Source organism: Triturus cristatus, chromosome 12 (genome assembly GCF_964204655.1).
Source record: "Triturus cristatus chromosome 12, aTriCri1.1, whole genome shotgun sequence".
In the NCBI taxonomy this organism is placed as follows: domain Eukaryota; kingdom Metazoa; phylum Chordata; class Amphibia; order Caudata; family Salamandridae; genus Triturus; species Triturus cristatus.
In genome coordinates this window covers 724568506-724593503 of record NC_140595.1, presented here as the reverse complement: position 1 = coordinate 724593503, position 24998 = coordinate 724568506, and the positions used below count along the sequence as shown (strand labels likewise).

At 41.0% G+C, this 24998-nt stretch overlaps 5 non-coding genes across 5 annotated transcripts; all 5 read right to left on the bottom strand.

The window, feature by feature from the left end:
* Nucleotides 1-1242: 1242 nt before the first annotated feature.
* On the bottom strand, nt 1243-1324 carry TRNAS-AGA (transfer RNA serine (anticodon AGA)). Its single transcript has one exon. It is a non-coding gene; the product is annotated as a tRNA-Ser (tRNA).
* A 3937-nt stretch (nt 1325-5261) lies between these two features.
* Nucleotides 5262-5343, bottom strand: TRNAS-AGA (transfer RNA serine (anticodon AGA)). The gene has a single exon. It is a non-coding gene; the product is annotated as a tRNA-Ser (tRNA).
* Nucleotides 5344-9284: 3941 nt separating this feature from the next.
* On the bottom strand, nt 9285-9366 carry TRNAS-AGA (transfer RNA serine (anticodon AGA)). Its single transcript has one exon. It is a non-coding gene; the product is annotated as a tRNA-Ser (tRNA).
* Nucleotides 9367-13307: 3941 nt separating this feature from the next.
* Nucleotides 13308-13389, bottom strand: TRNAS-AGA (transfer RNA serine (anticodon AGA)). The gene has a single exon. It is a non-coding gene; the product is annotated as a tRNA-Ser (tRNA).
* A 3941-nt stretch (nt 13390-17330) lies between these two features.
* Nucleotides 17331-17412, bottom strand: TRNAS-AGA (transfer RNA serine (anticodon AGA)). The gene has a single exon. It is a non-coding gene; the product is annotated as a tRNA-Ser (tRNA).
* Between the last annotated feature and the right edge of the window lie 7586 nt (nt 17413-24998).

Here is a 24998-nt window from a genome sequence, read left to right as displayed (position 1 = left end):
ACATGGAGAATTTATAATTCGGAACACTCAGGGCTGTTCCTGTGATAGGCTGGATGTATTCATTGCTTCCTCATTCCTCATTCAGAGGCTGCGTCTCCTCAGTGGTTGATAGGCTGAAACCGTTTCCTGGCCGCCTGCTTGTGAAATGCCAGGAGTCAAAGATCACAGATTACACTTGCGGACCTGTGATGGGACACCAATGCAGAGAAACCCACCTGGCACAGGCCTTCTATTCTATTAGACCTGCATCTTCCCTGCACCTTTCAAGCCATTTGTATGTGAAGCAAGAAAGAGTTAGAGAGTGATCCATCTACACTTTTATAGGGAGGATGTCGCCGTGAGCTCCTCCCAGCTAATCACACGAACAGCAGAAAAGCAAGATAAATACACAGTTGAGGGGTGGGCTGCATGGTTATGTTTTTGAGTAAATATTGAAACTGACCTCAGTGGCTCATTAGCAGAGCTAATGACTGGTGCCAAATCATGATGAAGCAAGCACCATGGCTCGTAGGGGACCCACAACACGCTTTTCTTAGCTCACTGAATTAAAGTATAAACTTCCGCCGTGTGTGAGTGGTAAAGGCTTGTTAATATGGTTCCTTTTCCAATTCAAGTCTGACAACAAGAGGCAGGAACCACGTGGCTTCGGAAGCTCAGGAAAGTAGCCACCAACCACAGAGAAAGAGAGAACTGGCAGTATGAGAGGTGGAGAAAACAGAAGCGGGAGCAAGGAGCTCAAATGAGATTGATGGCGTTTAAATAGAGCGCGTAAAGGAACAGTTACACAGCTAAGAAATGGGAAAGACAGACTAGGGAAAAAAACACAGAAAGAGCCTGTAGATGAAATTCTCTTCCTGGGACAGCAGGTTAAGAGAAATTACACATGGGGAGGTTAAGCATGTAACAGGGGGGAGAATAAAAAAGAAAATGCAGTTTTATGAAGTGTGTTTGCCAATCCAGCCAGCTCTTTTGTTCTATTTCTCTCTTTGCGTCTTTTATTGGTAAAGTAACTTTCAAGTGCATGCGCAGGTATGAATGAGAGAGCAACCGTATAATAATTTGAAGCGTTTACACCAGTGCTAAAGTAGGAATGAGGTGTAGCAAAGACATGAAAGAGGTAGCGATAACAAATATGTGGAGAGGCAATAGTGACACAAAAATAAGCCACCTATTTATAAAACTGAAATGGAAGAAATACTAAAGGTTAACTTCTGAAATTGTAGCCGATAATAAAAAGATTCTCGTTGTTGCCAGGATTCGAACCTGCGCGGGGATACCCCAATGGATTTCTAGTCCATCGCCTTAACCACTCGGCCACAACAACTTGCTGTAAGCTGCCTACAAATATTTTGTTTGAAAGTTTTGAAGTTTTCCCACATCAAAGTACTGATATTCTGCAATGCGCTTTTTAAAAACAATGTTTTTTTCATCATGCACGTTCTGTCCTAAAAATAAAAATTGCATGAGTATATCTCTGGATCTGTAAAAGGATACGCTTGCATTCAAACTCTCTTGTGGCACTCAAGTTTTTTGGACCCTGTTGCACTCTGTTTTTGTGCTGCATTTAGTCTACGACCCATATTACAGAAGTCAACCATCTCTGATTATTTGGGACTCCTTTGTAAGTGCCTTATCTGTAATCCTTGAAAAGCTCTATAATAAAGGGGTCTGTCAAAGATTGCTTGAATGGAAGATAAAAGAAGGCCCACTTGTCTCACCAAATGCAGTAGAGAAACCTGATGTTTTACTCATGTTATCCTTAGTTCAGTTTTTGTTAGACCTGGCATCCTTAAGGTGGCCTACCAGCAACCTTTTTGCTTTTCATCTCACGTTTTGCTGTATCTTTATGTTGGCCGTAGGACTCTAATCACTTTATCACTACTGTGAGAAAGTGGCTCTGTATATACTGTTCCCAAATAGGTACAGTGTGCACAGAGTCCCCAGTCCCCAGAGGTTTGGCAGAGGCTAAAGTTAGATATAACCTTACTCTCTAAAGTGGTAGCTTGCCGAGCAGTAAGGCAGTATCAGAGTACAGTGTAAAACATTTGTTGTACACACTCAGTCAGCAAATGGTCTCACACACTCAAGAACTGAACTCTAGGCCATTGGTTTGCATACAAAAGATATTGTTGTTTTATTTTAGAACCAACAATAGGTATCAAAATATACTTTCTCAGAATGAGATGCTTTAGTTAAATACTTTGCAATAGGCAATTGACTTTTGCAGGTCATAGTTACAGTTTATTGCAATAGGCAACACAATTTGAATCACAATAATACATTGAGCTCAATGGGAATTTTAAGTTATATGCAATTAATTACTTTCAGGATTACTTTTCTAAATCCAGGACTGGATCCTAGATTCAGTCCTGGGACAGTTCTTGGAAACAAGTGAGTAAATTCGTTTTAGTTACTGTTGTGATTTTTAAGCAATATTTTGCTATTTTAAAAGTTGACACTTCGAAACTTTTGCTGATCAAATTACCAATGTTATCCTATGGAAGGAAATTCACTTAGCAGGTAAGTGGGGTTATGGTTATGTTTTCTAGGTCAGTGTTGGATCCTAGATCCAGTACTACTGTACCACCTGTAAGCAGTTGAGAAACTGCGTTTAAGTTATACAGGCGATTTTTAAGGAATATTTACATGTTTGCAAAATCGACACTTAGAAGAAATTTCACAGAAAAACAGTTAATGGTTTCCTATGGAAGAAAATTCAAGTTACGGGTAAAGTACGTTCTCGTTACTTTTGTAATCCAGTGCTGGGCTCCTAGGCTCAGTACTGGGACATCTATCTAAAACAGGTAAACAATTACGTTTTCACAGTTGGTACGATTTTTAAAGAATATTTGTAAGTTTCAAAAATCGACACTTAGAAAATTTTCAGCAAAAAGCAGGCAATGATATCCCATGGAAGGAAATTCGAGTTACTGGTAAGTACGGTTAAAATTACTTTTCAGGGTCAGTACCGAGCTCCAAGATGCAGCACTGAGGTCTCTCCTGATAACAGGTGAGTAAATCAGAATTCGTTGTTCGGCTGATTTTAGATGAATATTTTAAAGTTCCAAAACTCCACACCACTTAGAAGAATTTCCAAGTGAAACCACTCAATGTTAGCCTATGGAAGAAAAGTGAGTTATTGGCTTTTAGGTAAGTACTCGACTGGCAGAGTTATGGTTCTGGGCAGAGACTCAGGGGTCTCCCAGGGGAGTCCCAGCCTACTTGCCAAGCCTTAAACTCCCATTTTATTACATATAATTTACACCTAAGGTAGGCCCTAGGTAGTCCCAGGTGCATGATGCTATGTAAGTAAAAAATAAGATATGTACTTTGGTGGTTCGCGTGTCCTGTAAGTACCAGTCTATTTCATTTTTCACTACTGTGAGGTCTACCCCTCTCATAGGTTAGCTCTGTGTATTCCCCTATACTTTTAATTTGGTAATTCCATATCGGAGAGGAGTAGCTTTATTTATTTATTGAAAATCCTACTTACTGGTGAGGTTGGATTTAACTTTACTATTTTAGAAATGCCACTTTTAGAGAGTGAACATTTCTCTGCACTTACTGCTCTATTTGCCTGAAACCTGGCCCCAATACACGTCTGGATTGGGCTGGGTGACAGCAAAATTTGTGCCTTCCCTCTAGAGAGCCACAACACAGGTCACTCAACTGCACCTGGGGGGTGAGCTCCGCTCCCCCTCCACCCCCAATAGGTTCAAGAACGATAATTTATGTAAGTAAATACATTATAGCTACAGCTTATAGTCATGCGAGTTTAAATCATTTGTTGTTAGATGGTTTAAATATTTGAAAGGATCTGTTTTTAATAGACATTTTACAAAAACCACTGGTACATTTGCTAATTCTGTAAAATTAACACCCAACTGCCGTGACATTGCCAACCACAATGCCGTGTCTCAGATTCGAACTGAGGTTGCTGCGGCCACAACGCAGAGTACTAACCACTATACGATCACGGCGAGCTACTTGGGCTCAACGATATACAGTGACATGGAGAATTTATAATTCGGAACACTCGGGGCTGTTCCTGTGATAGGCTGGATGTATTCATTGCTTCCTCATTCCTCATTCAGAGGCTGCGTCTCCTCAGTGGTTGATAGGCTGAAACCGTTTCCTGGCCGCCTGCTTGTGAAATGCCAGGAGTCAAAGATCACACATTACACTTGCGGACCTGTGATGGGACACCAATGCAGAGAAACCCACCTGGCACAGACCTTCTATTCTGTCTATTAGACCTGCATCTTCCCTGCACCTTTCAAGCCATTTGTATGTGAAGCAAGAAAGAGTTAGAGAGTGATCAATCTACACTTCTATAGGGAGGATGTCGCCGTGAGCTCCTCCCAGCTAATCACACGAACAGCAGAAAAGCAAGATAAATACACAGTTGAGGGGTGGGCTGCATGGTTATGTTTTTGAGTAAATATTGAAACTGACCTCAGTGGCTCATTAGCAGAGCTGCGGCTAATGACTGGTGCCAAATCATGATGAAGCAAGCACCATGGCTCGTAGGGGACCCACAACACGCTTTTCTTAGCTCACTGAATTAAAGTATAAACTTCCGCCGTGTGTGAGTGGTAAAGGCTTGTTAATATGGTTCCTTTTCCAATTCAAGTCTGACAACAAGAGGCAGGAACCACGTGGCTTCGGAAGCTCAGGAAAGTAGCCACCAACCACAGAGAAAGAGAGAACTGGCAGTATGAGAGGTGGAGAAAACAGAAGCGGGAGCAAGGAGCTCAAATGAGATTGATGGCGTTTAAATAGAGCGCGTAAAGGAACAGTTACACAGCTAAGAAATGGGAAAGACAGACTAGGGAAAAAACCACAGAAAGAGCCTGTAGATGAAATTCTCTTCCTGGGACAGCAGGTTAAGAGAAATTACACATGGCGAGGTTAAGCATGTAACACGGGGGAGAATAAAAAAGAAAATGCAGTTTTATGAAGTGTGTTTGCCAATCCAGCCAGCACTTTTGTTCTATTTCTCTCTTTGCGTCTTTTATTGGTAAAGTAACTTTCAAGTGCATGCGCAGGTATGAATGAGAGAGCAACCGTATAATAATTTGAAGCGTTTACACCAGTGCTAAAGTAGGAATGAGGTGTAGCAAAGACATGAAAGAGGTAGCGATAACAAATATGTGGAGAGGCAATAGTGACACAAAAATAAGCCACCTATTTATAAAACTGAAATGGAAGAAATACTAAAGGTTAACTTCTGAAATTGTAGCCGATAATAAAAAGATTCTCGTTGTTGGTAGGATTCGAACCTGCGCGGGGATACCCCAATGGATTTCTAGTCCATCGCCTTAAACACTCGGCCACAACAACTTGCTGTAAGCTGCCTACAAATATTTTGTTTGAAAGTTTTGAAGTTTTCCCACATCAAAGTACTGATATTCTGCAATGCGCTTTTTAAAAACAATGTTTTTTTCATCATGCACGTTCTGTCCTAAAAATAAAAATTGCATGAGTATATCTCTGGATCTGTAAAAGGATACGCTTGCATTCAAACTCTCTTGTGGCACTCAAGTTTTTTGGACCCTGTTGCACTCTGTTTTTGTGCTGCTTTTAGTCTACGACCCATATTACAGAAGTCAACCATCTCTGATTATTTGGGACTCCTTTGTAAGTGCCTTATCTGTAATCCTTGAAAAGCTCTATAATAAAGGGGTCTGTCAAAGATTGCTTGAATGGAAGATAAAAGAAGGCCCACTTGTCTCTCCAAATGCAGTAGAGAAACCTGATGTTTTACTCATGTTATCCTTAGTTCAGTTTTTGTTAGACCTGGCATCCTTAAGGTGGCCTACCAGCAACCTTTTTGCTTTTCACCTCACGTTTTGCTGTATCTTTATGTTGGCCGTAGGACTCTAATCACTTTATCACTACTGTGAGAAAGTGGCTCTGTATATACTGTTCCCAAATAGGTACAGTGTGCACAGAGTCCCCAGTCCCCAGAGGTTTGGCAGAGGCTAAAGTTAGATATAACCTTACTCTCTAAAGTGGTAGCTTGCCGAGCAGTAAGGCAGTATCAGAGTACAGTGTAAAACATTTGTTGTACACACTCAGTCAGCAAATGGTCTCACACACTCAAGAACTGAACTCTAGGCCATTGGTTTGCATACAAAAGATATTGTTGTTTTATTTTAGAACCAACAATAGGTATCAAAATATACTTTCTCAGAATGAGATGCTTTAGTTAAATACTTTGCAATAGGCAATTGACTTTTGCAGGTCATAGTTACAGTTTATTGCAATAGGCAACACAATTTGAATCACAATAATACATTGAGCTCAATGGGAATTTTAAGTTATATGCAATTAATTACTTTCAGGATTACTTTTCTAAATCCAGGACTGGATCCTAGATTCAGTCCTGGGACAGTTCTTGGAAACAAGTGAGTAAATTCGTTTTAGTTACTGTTGTGATTTTTAAGCAATATTTTGCTATTTTAAAAGTTGACACTTCGAAACTTTTGCTGATCAAATTACCAATGTTATCCTATGGAAGGAAATTCACTTAGCAGGTAAGTGGGGTTATGGTTATGTTTTCTAGGTCAGTGTTGGATCCTAGATCCAGTACTACTGTACCACCTGTAAGCAGTTGAGAAACTGCGTTTAAGTTATACAGGCGATTTTTAAGGAATATTTACATGTTTGCAAAATCGACACTTAGAAGAAATTTCACAGAAAAACAGTTAATGGTTTCCTATGGAAGAAAATTCAAGTTACGGGTAAAGTACGTTCTCGTTACTTTTGTAATCCAGTGCTGGGCTCCTAGGCTCAGTACTGGGACATCTATCTAAAACAGGTAAACAATTACGTTTTCACAGTTGGTACGATTTTTAAAGAATATTTGTAAGTTTCAAAAATCGACACTTAGAAAATTTTCAGCAAAAAGCAGGCAATGATATCCCATGGAAGGAAATTCGAGTTACTGGTAAGTACGGTTAAAATTACTTTTCAGGGTCAGTACCGAGCTCCAAGATGCAGCACTGAGGTCTCTCCTGATAACAGGTGAGTAAATCAGAATTCGTTGTTCGGCTGATTTTAGATGAATATTTTAAAGTTCCAAAACTCCACACCACTTAGAAGAATTTCCAAGTGAAACCACTCAATGTTAGCCTATGGAAGAAAAGTGAGTTATTGGCTTTTAGGTAAGTACTCGACTGGCAGAGTTATGGTTCTGGGCAGAGACTCAGGGGTCTCCCAGGGGAGTCCCAGCCTACTTGCCAAGCCTTAAACTCCCATTTTATTACATATAATTTACACCTAAGGTAGGCCCTAGGTAGTCCCAGGTGCATGATGCTATGTAAGTAAAAAATAAGATATGTACTTTGGTGGTTCGCGTGTCCTGTAAGTACCAAACAGTCTATTTCATTTTTCACTACTGTGAGGTCTACCCCTCTCATAGGTTAGCTCTGTGTATTCCCCTATACTTTTAATTTGGTAATTCCATATCGGAGAGGAGTAGCTTTATTTATTTATTGAAAATCCTACTTACTGGTGAGGTTGGATTTAACTTTACTATTTTAGAAATGCCACTTTTAGAGAGTGAACATTTCTCTGCACTTACTGCTCTATTTGCCTGAAACCTGGCCCCAATACACGTCTGGATTGGGCTGGGTGACAGCAAAATTTGTGCCTTCCCTCTAGAGAGCCACAACACAGGTCACTCAACTGCACCTGGGGGGTGAGCTCCGCTCCCCCTCCACCCCCAATAGGTTCAAGAACGATAATTTATGTAAGTAAATACATTATAGCTACAGCTTATAGTCATGCGAGTTTAAATCATTTGTTGTTAGATGGTTTAAATATTTGAAAGGATCTGTTTTTAATAGACATTTTACAAAAACCACTGGTACATTTGCTAATTCTGTAAAATTAACACCCAACTGCCGTGACATTGCCAACCACAGTGCCGTGTCTCAGATTCGAACTGAGGTTGCTGCGGCCACAACGCAGAGTACTAACCACTATACGATCATGGCGAGCTACTTGGGCTCAACGATATACAGTGACATGGAGAATTTATAATTCGGAACACTCGGGGCTGTTCCTGTGATAGGCTGGATGTATTCATTGCTTCCTCATTCCTCATTCAGAGGCTGCGTCTCCTCAGTGGTTGATAGGCTGAAACCGTTTCCTGGCCGCCTGCTTGTGAAATGCCAGGAGTCAAAGATCACACATTACACTTGCGGACCTGTGATGGGACACCAATGCAGAGAAACCCACCTGGCACAGACCTTCTATTCTGTCTATTAGACCTGCATCTTCCCTGCACCTTTCAAGCCATTTGTATGTGAAGCAAGAAAGAGTTAGAGAGTGATCAATCTACACTTCTATAGGGAGGATGTCGCCGTGAGCTCCTCCCAGCTAATCACACGAACAGCAGAAAAGCAAGATAAATACACAGTTGAGGGGTGGGCTGCATGGTTATGTTTTTGAGTAAATATTGAAACTGACCTCAGTGGCTCATTAGCAGAGCTGCGGCTAATGACTGGTGCCAAATCATGATGAAGCAAGCACCATGGCTCGTAGGGGACCCACAACACGCTTTTCTTAGCTCACTGAATTAAAGTATAAACTTCCGCCGTGTGTGAGTGGTAAAGGCTTGTTAATATGGTTCCTTTTCCAATTCAAGTCTGACAACAAGAGGCAGGAACCACGTGGCTTCGGAAGCTCAGGAAAGTAGCCACCAACCACAGAGAAAGAGAGAACTGGCAGTATGAGAGGTGGAGAAAACAGAAGCGGGAGCAAGGAGCTCAAATGAGATTGATGGCGTTTAAATAGAGCGCGTAAAGGAACAGTTACACAGCTAAGAAATGGGAAAGACAGACTAGGGAAAAAACCACAGAAAGAGCCTGTAGATGAAATTCTCTTCCTGGGACAGCAGGTTAAGAGAAATTACACATGGCGAGGTTAAGCATGTAACACGGGGGAGAATAAAAAAGAAAATGCAGTTTTATGAAGTGTGTTTGCCAATCCAGCCAGCACTTTTGTTCTATTTCTCTCTTTGCGTCTTTTATTGGTAAAGTAACTTTCAAGTGCATGCGCAGGTATGAATGAGAGAGCAACCGTATAATAATTTGAAGCGTTTACACCAGTGCTAAAGTAGGAATGAGGTGTAGCAAAGACATGAAAGAGGTAGCGATAACAAATATGTGGAGAGGCAATAGTGACACAAAAATAAGCCACCTATTTATAAAACTGAAATGGAAGAAATACTAAAGGTTAACTTCTGAAATTGTAGCCGATAATAAAAAGATTCTCGTTGTTGGTAGGATTCGAACCTGCGCGGGGATACCCCAATGGATTTCTAGTCCATCGCCTTAAACACTCGGCCACAACAACTTGCTGTAAGCTGCCTACAAATATTTTGTTTGAAAGTTTTGAAGTTTTCCCACATCAAAGTACTGATATTCTGCAATGCGCTTTTTAAAAACAATGTTTTTTTCATCATGCACGTTCTGTCCTAAAAATAAAAATTGCATGAGTATATCTCTGGATCTGTAAAAGGATACGCTTGCATTCAAACTCTCTTGTGGCACTCAAGTTTTTTGGACCCTGTTGCACTCTGTTTTTGTGCTGCTTTTAGTCTACGACCCATATTACAGAAGTCAACCATCTCTGATTATTTGGGACTCCTTTGTAAGTGCCTTATCTGTAATCCTTGAAAAGCTCTATAATAAAGGGGTCTGTCAAAGATTGCTTGAATGGAAGATAAAAGAAGGCCCACTTGTCTCACCAAATGCAGTAGAGAAACCTGATGTTTTACTCATGTTATCCTTAGTTCAGTTTTTGTTAGACCTGGCATCCTTAAGGTGGCCTACCAGCAACCTTTTTGCTTTTCACCTCACGTTTTGCTGTATCTTTATGTTGGCCGTAGGACTCTAATCACTTTATCACTACTGTGAGAAAGTGGCTCTGTATATACTGTTCCCAAATAGGTACAGTGTGCACAGAGTCCCCAGTCCCCAGAGGTTTGGCAGAGGCTAAAGTTAGATATAACCTTACTCTCTAAAGTGGTAGCTTGCCGAGCAGTAAGGCAGTATCAGAGTACAGTGTAAAACATTTGTTGTACACACTCAGTCAGCAAATGGTCTCACACACTCAAGAACTGAACTCTAGGCCATTGGTTTGCATACAAAAGATATTGTTGTTTTATTTTAGAACCAACAATAGGTATCAAAATATACTTTCTCAGAATGAGATGCTTTAGTTAAATACTTTGCAATAGGCAATTGACTTTTGCAGGTCATAGTTACAGTTTATTGCAATAGGCAACACAATTTGAATCACAATAATACATTGAGCTCAATGGGAATTTTAAGTTATATGCAATTAATTACTTTCAGGATTACTTTTCTAAATCCAGGACTGGATCCTAGATTCAGTCCTGGGACAGTTCTTGGAAACAAGTGAGTAAATTCGTTTTAGTTACTGTTGTGATTTTTAAGCAATATTTTGCTATTTTAAAAGTTGACACTTAGAAACTTTTGCTGATCAAATTACCAATGTTATCCTATGGAAGGAAATTCACTTAGCAGGTAAGTGGGGTTATGGTTACGTTTTCTAGGTCAGTGTTGGATCCTAGATCCAGCACTACTGTACCACCTGTAAGCAGTTGAGAAACTGCGTTTAAGTTATACAGGCGATTTTTAAGGAATATTTACATGTTTGCAAAATCGACACTTAGAAGAAATTTCACAGAAAAACAGTCAATGGTTTCCTATGGAAGAAAATTCAAGTTACGGGTAAAGTACGTTCTCGTTACTTTTGTAATCCAGTGCTGGGCTCCTAGGCTCAGTACTGGGACATCTATCTAAAACAGGTAAACAATTACGTTTTCACAGTTGGTACGATTTTTAAAGAATATTTGTAAGTTTCAAAAATCGACACTTAGAAAATTTTCAGCAAAAAGCAGGCAATAATATCCCATGGAAGGAAATTCGAGTTACTGGTAAGTACGGTTACAATTACTTTTCAGGGTCAGTACCGAGCTCCAAGATGCAGCACTGAGGTCTCTCCTGATAACAGGTGAGTAAATCAGAATTCGTTGTTCGGCTGATTTTAGATGAATATTTTAAAGTTCCAAAACTCCACACCACTTAGAAGAATTTCCAAGTGAAACCACTCAATGTTAGCCTATGGAAGAAAAGTGAGTTATCGGCTTTTAGGTAAGTACTCGACTGGCAGAGTTATGGTTCTGGGCATAGACTCAGGGGTCTCCCAGGGGAGTCCCAGCCTACTTGCCAAGCCTTAAACTCCCCTTTTATTACATATAATTTACACCTAAGGTAGGCCCTAGGTAGTCCTAGGTGCATGATGCTATGGAAGTAAAAAATAAGATATGTACTTTGGTGGTTCGCGTGTCCTGTAAGTACCAAACAGTCTATTTCATTTTTCACTACTGTGAGGTCTACCCCTCTCATAGGTTAGCTCTGTGTATTCCCCTATACTTTTAATTTGGTAATTCCATATCGGAGAGGAGTAGCTTTATTTATTTATTGAAAATCCTACTTACTGGTGAGGTTGGATTTAACTTTACTATTTTAGAAATGCCACTTTTAGAGAGTGAACATTTCTCTGCACTTACTGCTCTATTTGCCTGAAACCTGGCCCCAATACACGTCTGGATTGGGCTGGGTGACAGCAAAATTTGTGCCTTCCCTCTAGAGAGCCACAACACAGGTCACTCAACTGCACCTGGGGGGTGAGCTCCGCTCCCCCTCCACCCCCAATAGGTTCAAGAACGATAATTTATGTAAGTAAATACATTATAGCTACAGCTTATAATCATGCGAGTTTAAATCATTTGTTGTTAGATGGTTTAAATATTTGAAAGGATCTGTTTTTAATAGACATTTTACAAAAACCACTGGTACATTTGCTAATTCTGTAAAATTAACACCCAACTGCCGTGACATTGCCAACCACAATGCCGTGACTCGGATTCGAATCGAGGTTGCTGCGGCCACAACGCAGAGTACTAACCACTATACGATCACGGCGAGCTACTTGGGCTCAACGACATACAGTGACATGGAGAATTTATAATTCGGAACACTCAGGGCTGTTCCTGTGATAGGCTGGATGTATTCATTGCTTCCTCATTCCTCATTCAGAGGCTGCGTCTCCTCAGTGGTTGATAGGCTGAAACCGTTTCCTGGCCGCCTGCTTGTGAAATGCCAGGAGTCAAAGATCACACATTACACTTGCGGACCTGTGATGGGACACCAATGCAGAGAAACCCACCTGGCACAGACCTTCTATTCTGTCTATTAGACCTGCATCTTCCCTGCACCTTTCAAGCCATTTGTATGTGAAGCAAGAAAGAGTTAGAGAGTGATCCATCTACACTTTTATAGGGAGGATGTCGCCGTGAGCTCCTCCCAGCTAATCACACGAACAGCAGAAAAGCAAGATAAATACACAGTTGAGGGGTGGGCTGCATGGTTATGTTTTTGAGTAAATATTGAAACTGACCTCAGTGGCTCATTAGCAGAGCTGCGGCTAATGACTGGTGCCAAATCATGATGAAGCAAGCACCATGGCTCGTAGGGGACCCACAACACGCTTTTCTTAGCTCACTGAATTAAAGTATAAACTTCCGCCGTGTGTGAGTGGTAAAGGCTTGTTAATATGGTTCCTTTTCCAATTCAAGTCTGACAACAAGAGGCAGGAACCACGTGGCTTCGGAAGCTCAGGAAAGTAGCCACCAACCACAGAGAAAGAGAGAACTGGCAGTATGAGAGGTGGAGAAAACAGAAGCGGGAGCAAGGAGCTCAAATGAGATTGATGGCGTTTAAATAGAGCGCGTAAAGGAACAGTTACACAGCTAAGAAATGGGAAAGACAGACTAGGGAAAAAAACACAGAAAGAGCCTGTAGATGAAATTCTCTTCCTGGGACAGCAGGTTAAGAGAAATTACACATGGGGAGGTTAAGCATGTAACACGGGGGAGAATAAAAAAGAAAATGCAGTTTTATGAAGTGTGTTTGCCAATCCAGCCAGCACTTTTGTTCTATTTCTCTCTTTGCGTCTTTTATTGGTAAAGTAACTTTCAAGTGCATGCGCAGGTATGAATGAGAGAGCAACCGTATAATAATTTGAAGCGTTTACACCAGTGCTAAAGTAGGAATGAGGTGTAGCAAAGACATGAAAGAGGTAGCGATAACAAATATGTGGAGAGGCAATAGTGACACAAAAATAAGCCACCTATTTATAAAACTGAAATGGAAGAAATACTAAAGGTTAACTTCTGAAATTGTAGCCGATAATAAAAAGATTCTCGTTGTTGGCAGGATTCGAACCTGCGCGGGGATACCCCAATGGATTTCTAGTCCATCGCCTTAACCACTCGGCCACAACAACTTGCTGTAAGCTGCCTACAAATATTTTGTTTGAAAGTTTTGAAGTTTTCCCACATCAAAGTACTGATATTCTGCAATGCGCTTTTTAAAAACAATGTTTTTTTCATCATGCACGTTCTGTCCTAAAAATAAAAATTGCATGAGTATATCTCTGGATCTGTAAAAGGATACGCTTGCATTCAAACTCTCTTGTGGCACTCAAGTTTTTTGGACCCTGTTGCACTCTGTTTTTGTGCTGCTTTTAGTCTACGACCCATATTACAGAAGTCAACCATCTCTGATTATTTGGGACTCCTTTGTAAGTGCCTTATCTGTAATCCTTGAAAAGCTCTATAATAAAGGGGTCTGTCAAAGATTGCTTGAATGGAAGATAAAAGAAGGCCCACTTGTCTCACCAAATGCAGTAGAGAAACCTGATGTTTTACTCATGTTATCCTTAGTTCAGTTTTTGTTAGACCTGGCATCCTTAAGGTGGCCTACCAGCAACCTTTTTGCTTTTCACCTCACGTTTTGCTGTATCTTTATGTTGGCCGTAGGACTCTAATCACTTTATCACTACTGTGAGAAAGTGGCTCTGTATATACTGTTCCCAAATAGGTACAGTGTGCACAGAGTCCCCAGTCCCCAGAGGTTTGGCAGAGGCTAAAGTTAGATATAACCTTACTCTCTAAAGTGGTAGCTTGCCGAGCAGTAAGGCAGTATCAGAGTACAGTGTAAAACATTTGTTGTACACACTCAGTCAGCAAATGGTCTCACACACTCAAGAACTGAACTCTAGGCCATTGGTTTGCATACAAAAGATATTGTTGTTTTATTTTAGAACCAACAATAGGTATCAAAATATACTTTCTCAGAATGAGATGCTTTAGTTAAATACTTTGCAATAGGCAATTGACTTTTGCAGGTCATAGTTACAGTTTATTGCAATAGGCAACACAATTTGAATCACAATAATACATTGAGCTCAATGGGAATTTTAAGTTATATGCAATTAATTACTTTCAGGATTACTTTTCTAAATCCAGGACTGGATCCTAGATTCAGTCCTGGGACAGTTCTTGGAAACAAGTGAGTAAATTCGTTTTAGTTACTGTTGTGATTTTTAAGCAATATTTTGCTATTTTAAAAGTTGACACTTCGAAACTTTTGCTGATCAAATTACCAATGTTATCCTATGGAAGGAAATTCACTTAGCAGGTAAGTGGGGTTATGGTTATGTTTTCTAGGTCAGTGTTGGATCCTAGATCCAGCACTACTGTACCACCTGTAAGCAGTTGAGAAACTGCGTTTAAGTTATACAGGCGATTTTTAAGGAATATTTACATGTTTGCAAAATCGACACTTAGAAGAAATTTCACAGAAAAACAGTCAATGGTTTCCTATGGAAGAAAATTCAAGTTACGGGTAAAGTACGTTCTCGTTACTTTTGTAATCCAGTGCTGGGCTCCTAGGCTCAGTACTGGGACATCTATCTAAAACAGGTAAACAATTACGTTTTCACAGTTGGTACGATTTTTAAAGAATATTTGTAAGTTTCAAAAATCGACACTTAGAAAATTTTCAGCAAAAAGCAGGCAATGATATCCCATGGAAGGAAATTCGAGTTACTGGTAAGTACGGTTACAATTACTTTTCAGGGTCAGTACCGAGCTCCAAGATGCAGCACTGAGGTCTCTCCTGATAACAGGTGAGTAAATCAGAATTCGTTGTTCGGCTGATTTTAGATGAATATTTTAAAGTTCCAAAACTCCACACCACTTAGAAGAATTTCCAAGTGAAACCACTCAATGTTAGCCTATGGAAGAAAAGTGAGTTATCGGCTTTTAGGTAAGTACTCGACTGGCAGAGTTATGGTTCTGGGCATAGACTCAGGGGTCTCCCAGGGGAGTCCCAGCCTACTTGCCAAGCCTTAAACTCCCCTTTTATTACATATAATTTACACCTAAGGTAGGCCCTAGGTAGTCCTAGGTGCATGATGCTATGGAAGTAAAAAATAAGATATGTACTTTGGTGGTTCGCGTGTCCTGTAAGTACCAAACAGTCTATTTCATTTTTCACTACTGTGAGGTCTACCCCTCTCATAGGTTAGCTCTGTGTATTCCCCTATACTTTTAATTTGGTAATTCCATATCGGAGAGGAGTAGCTTTATTTATTTATTGAAAATCCTACTTACTGGTGAGGTTGGATTTAACTTTACTATTTTAGAAATGCCACTTTTAGAGAGTGAACATTTCTCTGCACTTACTGCTCTATTTGCCTGAAACCTGGCCCCAATACACGTCTGGATTGGGCTGGGTGACAGCAAAATTTGTGCCTTCCCTCTAGAGAGCCACAACACAGGTCACTCAACTGCACCTGGGGGGTGAGCTCCGCTCCCCCTCCACCCCCAATAGGTTCAAGAACGATAATTTATGTAAGTAAATACATTATAGCTACAGCTTATAATCATGCGAGTTTAAATCATTTGTTGTTAGATGGTTTAAATATTTGAAAGGATCTGTTTTTAATAGACATTTTACAAAAACCACTGGTACATTTGCTAATTCTGTAAAATTAACACCCAACTGCCGTGACATTGCCAACCACAATGCCGTGACTCGGATTCGAATCGAGGTTGCTGCGGCCACAACGCAGAGTACTAACCACTATACGATCACGGCGAGCTACTTGGGCTCAACGACATACAGTGACATGGAGAATTTATAATTCGGAACACTCAGGGCTGTTCCTGTGATAGGCTGGATGTATTCATTGCTTCCTCATTCCTCATTCAGAGGCTGCGTCTCCTCAGTGGTTGATAGGCTGAAACCGTTTCCTGGCCGCCTGCTTGTGAAATGCCAGGAGTCAAAGATCACACATTACACTTGCGGACCTGTGATGGGACACCAATGCAGAGAAACCCACCTGGCACAGACCTTCTATTCTGTCTATTAGACCTGCATCTTCCCTGCACCTTTCAAGCCATTTGTATGTGAAGCAAGAAAGAGTTAGAGAGTGATCCATCTACACTTTTATAGGGAGGATGTCGCCGTGAGCTCCTCCCAGCTAATCACACGAACAGCAGAAAAGCAAGATAAATACACAGTTGAGGGGTGGGCTGCATGGTTATGTTTTTGAGTAAATATTGAAACTGACCTCAGTGGCTCATTAGCAGAGCTGCGGCTAATGACTGGTGCCAAATCATGATGAAGCAAGCACCATGGCTCGTAGGGGACCCACAACACGCTTTTCTTAGCTCACTGAATTAAAGTATAAACTTCCGCCGTGTGTGAGTGGTAAAGGCTTGTTAATATGGTTCCTTTTCCAATTCAAGTCTGACAACAAGAGGCAGGAACCACGTGGCTTCGGAAGCTCAGGAAAGTAGCCACCAACCACAGAGAAAGAGAGAACTGGCAGTATGAGAGGTGGAGAAAACAGAAGCGGGAGCAAGGAGCTCAAATGAGATTGATGGCGTTTAAATAGAGCGCGTAAAGGAACAGTTACACAGCTAAGAAATGGGAAAGACAGACTAGGGAAAAAAACACAGAAAGAGCCTGTAGATGAAATTCTCTTCCTGGGACAGCAGGTTAAGAGAAATTACACATGGGGAGGTTAAGCATGTAACACGGGGGAGAATAAAAAAGAAAATGCAGTTTTATGAAGTGTGTTTGCCAATCCAGCCAGCACTTTTGTTCTATTTCTCTCTTTGCGTCTTTTATTGGTAAAGTAACTTTCAAGTGCATGCGCAGGTATGAATGAGAGAGCAACCGTATAATAATTTGAAGCGTTTACACCAGTGCTAAAGTAGGAATGAGGTGTAGCAAAGACATGAAAGAGGTAGCGATAACAAATATGTGGAGAGGCAATAGTGACACAAAAATAAGCCACCTATTTATAAAACTGAAATGGAAGAAATACTAAAGGTTAACTTCTGAAATTGTAGCCGATAATAAAAAGATTCTCGTTGTTGGCAGGATTCGAACCTGCGCGGGGATACCCCAATGGATTTCTAGTCCATCGCCTTAACCACTCGGCCACAACAACTTGCTGTAAGCTGCCTACAAATATTTTGTTTGAAAGTTTTGAAGTTTTCCCACATCAAAGTACTGATATTCTGCAATGCGCTTTTTAAAAACAATGTTTTTTTCATCATGCACGTTCTGTCCTAAAAATAAAAATTGCATGAGTATATCTCTGGATCTGTAAAAGGATACGCTTGCATTCAAACTCTCTTGTGGCACTCAAGTTTTTTGGACCCTGTTGCACTCTGTTTTTGTGCTGCTTTTAGTCTACGACCCATATTACAGAAGTCAACCATCTCTGATTATTTGGGACTCCTTTGTAAGTGCCTTATCTGTAATCCTTGAAAAGCTCTATAATAAAGGGGTCTGTCAAAGATTGCTTGAATGGAAGATAAAAGAAGGCCCACTTGTCTCACCAAATGCAGTAGAGAAACCTGATGTTTTACTCATGTTATCCTTAGTTCAGTTTTTGTTAGACCTGGCATCCTTAAGGTGGCCTACCAGCAACCTTTTTGCTTTTCACCTCACGTTTTGCTGTATCTTTATGTTGGCCGTAGGACTCTAATCACTTTATCACTACTGTGAGAAAGTGGCTCTGTATATACTGTTCCCAAATAGGTACAGTGTGCACAGAGTCCCCAGTCCCCAGAGGTTTGGCAGAGGCTAAAGTTAGATATAACCTTACTCTCTAAAGTGGTAGCTTGCCGAGCAGTAAGGCAGTATCAGAGTACAGTGTAAAACATTTGTTGTACACACTCAGTCAGCAAATGGTCTCACACACTCAAGAACTGAACTCTAGGCCATTGGTTTGCATACAAAAGATATTGTTGTTTTATTTTAGAACCAACAATAGGTATCAAAATATACTTTCTCAGAATGAGATGCTTTAGTTAAATACTTTGCAATAGGCAATTGACTTTTGCAGGTCATAGTTACAGTTTATTGCAATAGGCAACACAATTTGAATCACAATAATACATTGAGCTCAATGGGAATTTTAAGTTATATGCAATTAATTACTTTCAGGATTACTTTTCTAAATCCAGGACTGGATCCTAGATTCAGTCCTGGGACAGTTCTTGGAAACAAGTGAGTAAATTCGTTTTAGTTACTGTTGTGATTTTTAAGCAATATTTTGCTATTTTAAAAGTTGACACTTCGAAACTTTTGCTGATCAAATTACCAATGTTATCCTATGGAAGGAAATTCACTTAGCAGGTAAGTGGGGTTATGGTTATGTTTTCTAGGTCAGTGTTGGATCCTAGATCCAGCACTACTGTACCACCTGTAAGCAGTTGAGAAACTGCGTTTAAGTTATACAGGCGATTTTTAAGGAATATTTACATGTTTGCAAAATCGACACTTAGAAGAAATTTCACAGAAAAACAGTCAATGGTTTCCTATGGAAGAAAATTCAAGTTACGGGTAAAGTACGTTCTCGTTACTTTTGTAATCCAGTGCTGGGCTCCTAGGCTCAGTACTGGGACATCTATCTAAAACAGGTAAACAATTACGTTTTCACAGTTGGTACGATTTTTAAAGAATATTTGTAAGTTTCAAAAATCGACACTTAGAAAATTTTCAGCAAAAAGCAGGCAATGATATCCCATGGAAGGAAATTCGAGTTACTGGTAAGTACGGTTAAAATTACTTTTCAGGGTCAGTACCGAGCTCCAAGATGCAGCACTGAGGTCTCTCCTGATAACAGGTGAGTAAATCAGATTTCGTTGTTCGGCTGATTTTAGATGAATATTTTAAAGTTCCAAAACTCCACACCACTTAGAAGAATTTCCAAGTGAAACCACTCAATGTTAGCCTATGGAAGAAAAGTGAGTTATCGGCTTTTAGGTAAGTACTCGACTGGCAGAGTTATGGTTCTGGGCATAGACTCAGGGGTCTCCCAGGGGAGTCCCAGCCTACTTGCCAAGCCTTAAACTCCCCTTTTATTACATATAATTTACACCTAAGGTAGGCCCTAGGTAGTCCTAGGTGCATGATGCTATGTAAGTAAAAAATAAGATATGTACTTTGGTGGTTCGCGTGTCCTGTAAGTACCAAACAGTCTATTTCATTTTTCACTACTGTGAGGTCTACCACTCTCATAGGTTAGCTCTGTGTATTCCCCTATACTTTTAATTTGGTAATTCCATATCGGAGAGGAGTAGCTTTATTTATTTATTGAAAATCCTACTTACTGGTGAGGTTGGATTTAACTTTACTATTTTAGAAATGCCACTTTTAGAGAGTGAACATTTCTCTGCACTTACTGCTCTATTTGCCTGAAACCTGGCTCCAATACACGTCTGGATTGGGCTGGGTGACAGCAAAATTTGTGCCTTCCCTCTAGAGAGCCACAACACAGGTCACTCAACTGCACCTGGGGGGTGAGCTCCGCTCCCCCTCCACCCCCAATAGGTTCAAGAACGATAATTTATGTAAGTAAATACATTATAGCTACAGCTTATAATCATGCGAGTTTAAATCATTTGTTGTTAGATGGTTTAAATATTTGAAAGGATCTGTTTTTAATAGACATTTTACAAAAACCACTGGTACATTTGCTAATTCTGTAAAATTAACACCCAACTGCCGTGACATTGCCAAGACTCGGATTCGAACCGAGGTTGCTGCAGCCACAACGCAGAGTACTAACCACTATACGATCACGGCGAGCTACTTGGGCTCAACGACATACAGTGACATGGAGAATTTATAATTCGGAACACTCAGGGCTGTTCCTGTGATAGGCTGGATGTATTCATTGCTTCCTCATTCCTCATTCAGAGGCTGCGTCTCCTCAGTGGTTGATAGGCTGAAACCGTTTCCTGGCCGCCTGCTTGTGAAATGCCAGGAGTCAAAGATCACACATTACACTTGCGGACCTGTGATGGGACACCAATGCAGAGAAACCCACCTGGCACAGACCTTCTATTCTGTCTATTAGACCTGCATCTTCCCTGCACCTTTCAAGCCATTTGTATGTGAAGCAAGAAAGAGTTAGAGAGTGATCCATCTACACTTTTATAGGGAGGATGTCGCCGTGAGCTCCTCCCAGCTAATCACACGAACAGCATAAAAGCAAGATAAATACACAGTTGAGGGGTGGGCTGCATGGTTATGTTTTTGAGTAAATATTGAAACTGACCTCAGTGGCTCATTAGCAGAGCTGCGGCTAATGACTGGTGCCAAATCATGATGAAGCAAGCACCTGTGGTAAATATTTCTCCTTTACCGGGACTGAATTTGATACAGGAACATAATAAAATAGCTCAGTAAAATGAGAGGCAGAATCCGTGGTATTAGAGGTTCGGAATGGGCTTTATTCCATTAATGCGATTATAATCGGTTGCTCCCAATGTTCCGTCACCACGAAGGTTCAGGAAGTGAAGCACACACATTATTGACATGAAATGGCTTTTATAATACATACATTACAATGAAGCGAATATAGTAGGCGTAACAATTGATAAGGAAAATGACGAATTGTCTACGTAACCGAAAAATGGGTGTAATAAGGAGTAAAAAGGAACATAATTGGTTATGAGATCATATATAGGTGGATCTATAAGATAATATTTGGCATAGATGCGCGCGCAGCAGCATGACGTGTGATTGACGTGTAACTGGGGGGTGAAGGGGACTTGACATTTAGCTCTACATGTGGAGACAAGAAGTCTGGGGGGTCAAGTCAACCTAATCCCAAATCATATCTAACATCCTATGTTTAAAGAACTATGTTATCCATAAAAGAAGGACTCTCGAACAGAATCTATTCTATACTGACTGTGTGTGCGTGTACAAGCGTCTAAATGTCTACACTAAATGCGAGGGCAGGAATCTTCCATAGTAACAGGGCTATGAATTACTTGTATTAAGACGGAGAAGCCGGGCCCTTTGCTGGGTAGCTGGAAGAATGTTTACTTAAACTACTAGGCAGGAATGCATCGGCTGAGGGGGAAGCAGATAATTCGAAGGTGAAATACAGTTCTTGGCAGAGAATAGGCTGATGTCAGGCTTCGTGAGCCGCGCAGAGAATGAGACAAAGTTCATGGTCACAGATGCAGGCTCAGACTGGAGTTTTCAGAGGCAGAAGGCAAGAGGAGTTTTGATGACAGAATCAGGGCCTACTTGCCTGGACTGTAAAATGACATAAGTGAACCATATAAAACCGGTGGCCTTTTGTACTTAGGAATGGAATATCCGGCCTATTCATGGCGGATCTGACAGAGGACATGTTGACTGTGGACGCACATGTATTTGCGTCTTCATAACTGGAACTGGAGGGAACATACATGTACTTGTGACATGCATATAGAACCGTTGGGGTCCAAGATAGGGGACATAACTGACCAGAAAAATCCATATTTCCACATTCCCTCCTTGTCCCCTACTTGCCCGTTAAGAGATATCAATCTTCATTAATCCATTGATCTGTTCATATAGCATCATTTGTTCTTCTTTCTTCTTCCGGAATCTTGAATGAAATCTTGATGGTGGAATACACGATGTGGCACACAGACCACAAATCGCTGGTCCACATTGTAGACATAGACAGCAACTGAATAGTATGAGAAGGCCAATACCTAGGAAGGATAGAACTCTCCATCCCCAGGCTGATATCACACTCCAAAACCAACTGGACCAAGTCCAGGTGCCTGGATTCTGGTGTATCTGGCTTACAATCTTGTGAAGGCGAGTTATAGCTTTATATACAGATGGCGAATTTTCTGGTATGAATACGCAGCAGCTGGATCCGATGACCCTACAAGCTCCGCCTCTATCAGCCAGGATGACGTCAAGGACAAGACGATTTTGAAGCACAACAATCCGCATAGCAGACTGCTCTTCTGTTAAATTGCCTAAGGCGGAAATAGTTTCATTCACTACTGCTTCAAGGGTTCTAGTTAATCTACGTATCAGCTTACTATTGGTAACTGTACCTATATAGGGAAAGATGCCTTTATTGAAATCTACATACTTGTCCCATGCCGTCTCAGTATAATCGACAATTAGGAGATCTCTCCGCTCTCTATTGTGTACTAAATGAATATTTCTATAATAATCAGGAGGAGCTAGGAAAACAGGTGGCAAAAGGAATGCGATATAGCAGGTACCATCCCAATCTAGAGGTAGACGCATATATGCAGTCTGACCACATATAAAGTAGGAGTGGCGATAAGCTCTGAATGAAGATTTGCCTTGATCACTGAATTCTACTGTAGTAGTGCATCTACTATGGCCCATATGTATGGAACCAACCTTTCTTACACACAATTCACCTTTTGCTGGGAATACTGACATGGTGGGTAAGACTAGCTCAACTTCGGATACGACATTTAGAATCATGAGATTAGGTGTAAAATTACCTAATCCGTACACTTCATTTTCTAGATCAGTTCCTGTTCTTTTGGGGCGACCGTCCTTGTCAGGGTAGCAGACTTTGAGTAAAACTAGGTTCAGGTTTCCCCATATCCAATGATCTTGGTAAACTGCTGTGTCTGAGTCTATGGAATTAATTAAACTGAACCATGCTCCACAGGAGCCATTGTGTGTAAATGGGTGTGGAAAGAATGGCAGGACTCCTTCATAATTCTGATAGGGAGGAAGTCGGCCACACACCCAACAATTAGTTGCATTACTAGTCTGATGGGAATGGTGTAACATACTAATGAAAGTGTTATTGCGCAGCGCAAGTCTGTAGGACAATTCATGCGGGGGTAAGTCACTAAAGGAATGTTCTGCAATAACATTGTGGACATTTCTGGCAATAGGGTAATAGATGTGCAACAACATACTGGTAATAATTATTAAAAGACTTAAGGAAAACAAAATTAATAATGTCCCTATACAATGGCTACGCAGTGATTTACAATACGCCTGTCGTTTCATCATTTTTCGCGACTGTTCATGATTCAGGTCTAGAGGATACATGTCAGAGACAGATTCAACCGCTTCACCTAGGAGAGGACTTAAACAATCAAACCGTCTGACGTCTTCGGCCTTAACTTAACTTTGTAAAGTTCGCTTTCAGTTTTTTCCACCAAAGGAAGTTTTGAATCAGTCTGTGAAGGAGTGCAGGGCACAATGTCTATATCCGAGCATTGTCCATGAAATCTTTTGATATGGCTTGAATGAATCCATCCCTTGCGGCCCTCGATCTTCACGGCTGTTCTTGTGGTCAGCAGAACCAACTTGGGTGTCTTCCACCTGGGCTCCAGCTGAGTCTTTCGGTCGAAATTTTTCACAAACACAAAATCCCCCGGAACTATGTCATGGGGTTTCACCTCAGTGTGGTCGGGAAATGCTGCAGCAACCTGTGAACGACAAGATTGTAGTGCAGACATCAAGGAAGCCAAGTAATCTGTCAGCATATTACAGTCAATATCAGTTATTTTGCGTGGTATAGGCGTCCCCCACATATTTGGTGGTCTACCGAAGATCACCTCATACGGGGATAGCCCTGTTCTAGAGTGTGCTACCATTCTCATGTAAAAAAGTGCAACTGGTAATGCTACTATCCAGTCGACACCTTTTTCTCGGCATATTTTGGACAATCTGATTTTCAGAATCTGGTTATGTCTTTCTACGAGACCTGCTGCCTCGGGGTGTCGGACACAGTGGAATTTCCACTGATATCCTAGCAGAAGTGAAACATGTTTCATTAATTCGGATGAGAACGGCTGGCCGTTATCTGAGTAGACAACACGTGGTAAACCGTAGCGTGGGAAGAATTCTCGAACTAACTGTTTGGCAGTAGTCGGGGCAGTGTAATCTGAAACCGGGTACGCCTCTGTCCAACGGGACAGAGCGCAGACAACTACGAGAACATATTTGAATCCTCGACATCGTTCCATCTGGATATAATCCATCTGGAGGACTTCAAAAGGGTGATCAGGAGGATGAAATCCACCCTGTTCTACGGGAACACTTTTTCCTGGGTTGAACTGGCAACAGATCATACAGGTACGGACCTTTTGTTTGGCTGCTGCTCGTAAATGTTTATTAAACCAAATGTGTTGAATGCTGTCTAGCATAGCTTTTTCTCCTAGATGTGCCGGACTATGTATAGTGTTAATTATAACTTGGACCATTGAATCAGGAAGGAACCATACAGACTTTTCCTTCATCATCCATCCTTGGTCCGTTTGGATCCCTCCTAATTCAGTCCATTTCTTTATTTCGTCTGGTGTAGCATGTGTCTGTATGTCAATTACGTCAAGAGTAGGATCTTTAACTGTCATACAATGCGTCGGCATCGGGACTATTGTCTTTGTCATGTCGGATGTTTGAGTTTGAGCAGTCTGTTTAGCTGTTCTGTCGGCTAAATCATTGCCTTGAGAAATGATATCAGTAACTTTCGTATGAGCTTTACATTTCATAATTGATATTGCAGTAGGTAGATGTATTGCATCTAATAAGGCATGAATGAGGGGTCCGTGCTGAATGTGGGCACCATGGGAAGTTAAATAACCTCTCTCTCGCCACAGCACGCCGAAGTCATGTACGACTCCGAATGCATAACGTGAATCAGTGTATATGTTGACTTTCTTACTTGTGGCTTGAATACAGGCTTGTGTCAGAGCGATGAGCTCTGCGGCTTGAGCTGAC